This window comes from Austrofundulus limnaeus, unplaced genomic scaffold, assembly GCF_001266775.1.
Source record: "Austrofundulus limnaeus strain Quisiro unplaced genomic scaffold, Austrofundulus_limnaeus-1.0 Scaffold118, whole genome shotgun sequence".
NCBI lineage: Eukaryota > Metazoa > Chordata > Actinopteri > Cyprinodontiformes > Rivulidae > Austrofundulus > Austrofundulus limnaeus.
This window is the reverse complement of record NW_013952520.1, coordinates 540,050-545,011: the sequence shown is the minus strand read 5'-3', so window position 1 is coordinate 545,011 and position 4,962 is coordinate 540,050. Positions and strand designations below refer to the sequence as shown.

The 4,962-nt window shown below is 38.4% G+C and overlaps 1 protein-coding gene across 1 annotated transcript in view; it reads left to right on the top strand.

The window, feature by feature from the left end:
* The window catches only part of LOC106521915 (disintegrin and metalloproteinase domain-containing protein 19), a gene marked incomplete at both ends in the record, with an annotated part of 30,768 nt that overhangs the window by 13,540 nt on the left and 12,266 nt on the right, over positions 1-4,962 (top strand). The window contains 2 exon segments of the mRNA XM_014014687.1: positions 2,107-2,185; positions 2,374-2,450.

Genomic DNA, 4,962 nt, shown 5'->3' with positions numbered 1-4,962 from the left:
ATGTAGAACTGGACTCATGGCAGCTGCAGTGAGAGGAATGTGGTGATCTGAATGAACTTTTAATGTGTTTAACTTAAGATTAAATACTTTGATTTTGACTGAACTAAAGAACCAACCATTTTTAATTATGATGTAAATCCATCAGCCTTTGCCTGTGCATCTTTAGCACAGCTGCAGTGCTGCATGTGCACAAATATCTATGTTTATCTTATTTTTCTTTTGACTCAGTCAGTTTAGGTGAAGAGTAGTAAAACGAAGCTAGCCAAAACACTGTGTCTGCTACATAGCAGCATGGAGTAAACAAATCATCAATTTACCTTATTTTGATGTTTTCTGTTTTTACAACGGGGTGTAGTTGACCAACAATTAAAAACTGTTGGTTGTCCGCTTTTGGGCACTCCTCTCATTTCCTTTGAACCACACTCACTCCAGCTGCTTCCTCATAATCGGCGCAGCAGCGGCCGGTCCACTTGTAGAGACAGCGGGCGGGTGATACCAAGTTTTTTGCAGGGGAGGGGTTCGGGGGGGGGTGTGTGCATTAAAACACGCAGCAATTTTACTAAAAAATGTAAAAGAATAAAGAAAATCAATTATTGATGTAATATATGTATACTTAAATGATGCAATTTTATTGGGGGGGTTATATTGACTGGATCAAATTATTGGGGGGGTTATAACACCCCCATCCCCCGTGTAAATTACGCCGGTGCCTTTCATAGTTCAGGAGACACAATTTCCTGGACAACCCATGCCGCCAGAGTCTCCACTCCATTCCAGAATCCACCATTTGGCCACAAAATGGTCATGGATAAAGCGCCACACTTTTCGGGAGACATAGTGCACAATGTATATACTGTCTCCATAAAGGAAGTTATGGATATTTTACTATATAAGTGTCTGGAAGAGTCATGTAAATGGACATACTTTCTGACTGCTTTGGCCAACTGTTCTTCAAAGCTATCCATGTTACTTGCACGCACAAAAGCTGACTTCTGGTAACTGGCAACAGGCAAAATGACACCATTGCTGTTCAAGCACTCTTCCACATGACAAGCTTTTGACCAATCACGAAATAGTTTGTACTTCTGCTAAATAAGATTTGGCTTTGGCCTTGTGTTGAAAAAGTGGGGACGAATCTACTCAGAGAAGAAAATGATGTGATTTTCATCATTCAAATACATCAATGAGAGACACGTTTGCAGCTTTGGATGGAGTATAAAACTGCCTTAGGTTGGGGATGACTCAGCTACTCCCTCACCAAAATTTACCTCAGTATATGTAAAACTGCCCGAGGTATAAACAATTTGGCATGTTCTAGAATTGATTAGCTGTTATTTCCAGTCAGGTCTGTCAGCTGAGCTGGTGTTTGCAGAGTTTGTTTTTTTTTTTTTTCCTGTGGCCTAAATTTGCTTCCGCCAATTCGAAGAGTCAGAACTTTTGAGGAGAGATGAGAACAGATTTGAAGAGAGATAGAGCGAAGGCAAGCCAGCTGTGAGGCAGACAGAGTTTATGAATGAAAACAGGAAGGATGGGCTGAGACCCGGTTGGAAGGAGTGCGACAGGAAAATAAGCGTCAGTGCTGATTTGGGTCCAAAGGCCTATAAAACACACAGATGGAGGATAAGAGGCATGTCATGTTTCACCCAAATCAAATGAATGTTTGTCCAGACGTGCATGTCCCTCTTATTTATCCATCTCTCCCCATAAAGTCTGTCTTATATTGTGCAAAATAAAATGAATGGAGAACATTTGCCAATAATTTACTCTACTATTCAGGATGCAAATTGATTATTCGAGAAAAATGGATATTGATTTTTATATATATACTGTATATATTTATGTGCTGCCTTGCCTGAGTACAGCTTTAAAATTTTAACACTTTGCAGAGTGTATCTACCAGCATGAATAGTTTATGAGCTGGAGATCCACTGGCCTTATTTTATCAGTTGAGTTTTCTGCAGCTGTTACTCATTAAAAACCGACCCAGGTACTTACAGTATTTGTCACTATTTGTTCTATGTGTCTTTGTTGTTTTTTGTTGCTGACAATAAATGTTCATCTGTCTCTGAGTTTTTGTTTTTATTAAAATAAAAGTTTTTTCTCCAGGCAGCTGCTGGCCCCAGGATATCAGGAAATATGGTACAGCCCCGATGGAACCCGTCAGTCCTCGACTCCAGCCAACACTGTGAGTTTGAACAAGCAGATGTATTTCTGCTGAGGGGATTTTAAAAGGATTATTTAAAAAAAAATCAAGTCAGTAACAACATCAACAGAAAATGCTGCAGCTTCTTCCTTAAATATATGATGTTTTATGGCTTTATTGCAGGCTGTTCTGCAAACAGATACATTCTGAGTTAGGATTTTGTCTTCCAGGATCATTGTTACTACCACGGGGAGGTTCTGGGCGTGGAGGGTTCGAGTGTGGTGGTCAGCACTTGTTCAGGTCTCAGGTGAGGAAACACGTTTTTTCAAAACCTAATACTTAGAGGTTTTTTAAGTTTTATTTCTGTGGTCATAGTCTTTTTGTAGTTACAAGTAAATATATTAGAGAAAATATTTGAACATACAACAGCAAAGTAAGAACTCTATGAAGCAACACAAATCAGCACCTGGTGTGTTTTTTTCTTTTTAGTTCTAGTTGTTTACATGAACTTAGACTTTAGTGTTGCTAGCCTGCATGGGGATGCGCTATTTTGGCTTCAGCTTCTGCATTCTGTCCCTGTGTCTAGTCATGATTATACAGTATGTTCACCACTGACCTCAATGATTGGACTGACGAGCTAACAGCTACTCTGACTGGAACCAAAATGAATTCCTGTCATCTTAAAACATCTCCAGACTCAACTGTTTCATAGTGATTGATGCAAACACAATTTTATATACAGGTAACTTTACATTGATATTACATTTACAATCGTTATTTTCATAGAATTTGTTTATAATTTGAAGAAGCTAATTTCATCAGCAGCAGGTTGTAGCACTTCTCGTGCAGTCTATTTGCATATTTCTGTCAAAATAACAATGAAATGTAACATTCTAAGTGACAGAGATTTAAATATTGTACACCTGTACTGCCAAGAAAATATACACAAACATTTTTAACTGGGTCTGCTTGGACTAATYCTTATCCTGTCAAATTAAATTTTATTTCTCCAAACTAAGGTTGTTCAAGGAGCTATCTACAATATAAATATTAACAGGTTTCCAAAAGCTTTCAATTGAAAAGAGTAAAATGTTRAGCTAAAAGTTAAATAAAGCAAAAAAACAAAAGTAGCTAGAAGGTAAAAGTTGGAAAAGACTGACTAAAAATTGAAAAGTCTAGTCAGGTTTCAGCTACAAACTAAGTGTATCGAAAAGTTAGCTAAAAGTAGCTAAAGCCTGGCTGACTTTACTAGCCGTTGAGATAGCAAAATAAGCTAGCCTTTTCACATATGCTAAAGTACCATATAAAGAGTGAAGGCTGTGTTAAAGCTAAAAGTATTATATGACAAAAAAGAGTACACACGCTGAAACAGATTTTTGAAGGAACTGAAGAGATTTCTATTTGTATCTACTGTATAGAAAAAAATATGTATAAATAAAGGTCAAATTTTTTTATAAAAGTTTAAAAATGACAAAAACCAAAAGTCGTAGAATCCATATTACTGGCTTAAACTGTACAAAGTTTATATAAAATAGCTGGATTGAAAAAGAGGAAGATAAAAATATACAACAGGAAATAATAGTCTGCTATTAATAAAGGTCGACTCAGCATTCAGACTATTAAGTCTACTGAATTCCATTTATTTATAGTGCTTTAGAAGTCATATTTCAACAAAAGCTAAATGTCAGTTTAGCTGTATGCCTTTAAATACATTTAAAATCTTAGTCTTGTGTGAAACAAAATGCTTCTACTCTGCATTTTTGATTAGAAGAAAGAGGCTTTTTGAGGTAACAGATGAGAGGTCTGAGAAAACTGTCTGTAAAGATATTTTTATGACCGTATTAAAACAAAGCTTGCACAACTCTTTAGTCACAGAGGCTGAGTAAATCACAGCGCTGCGTTTAACAGCTCGTGGAGTTTATTAGGTCAGTGGGGTTTTTGGCTCCAGAGTTGGTTCATCGGGTGCAGCTCAGTGTGCAGATCCTGTATTTTATTCTATTATTTTCCTTTACTTTATGTTGCCCCGGAGCTTGTTGATGCTTCCTGCTGCAGACACTCCCTGCCAGAAAAATCAAGTGTTTCTGTGGGGGTCACAGCTCTGCATCTGGAGGACGAGTGAACGAATACATCTTCATTTTGATTCCCCTCCCTCAGGAATGCAAACAAAGAAGAAAAAAGAAGTCGGACAGCAACATGGAGGCGTCTGTCTCCAGATGTTTTCTGCAGCTGCGTGACCTGCTGTTGTTGTGCTTGCGCATGTGTTTGTGTGCTTGTTCTGCTCCGGCTGATCCGCTCTTATAGTACACAGTAAAATCAGCTGAGAATCCCTCTGCTTTGCCCGTCTGTAGAGGTGTCTGGAAAAAACCTAAAGGAAGACAATAATGCTATAGCTCATGTCTGTTTTTCGTATGTGTGTGTGTGTGTGTGTGTGTGTGTGTCCTTGTTTTTCCTACATCGTGGGGCCCAGTTTTAAGGAAAACGCAGCCTTGTCGGGTCCGGGTGCTCCTTTGGGCCCCACAACTTCAGAGGCTGGTTTTGGGTGTGAGGGTTGGGTTTAGGACCAAGGTGTGAATTGAGTTTAGGTTAGTTTTCGGGTCCTGTGAGGTTAGCCTTAGGGCAGTGGTTCTTAACCTTTTTTGATGGACCGAACCCACCAGTTTCATATGCGCATCCACTGAACCCTTTTTATTGATAAATAAAATATGATTTTTTTTCCAAATTCAAGACATAGGTATATGTATTTTTTTTACTGGTGTATAAAACGAGCCATACGTGAACATCACCTTTCTCAAAGAACAAAACCAACACAGTGCATGAAC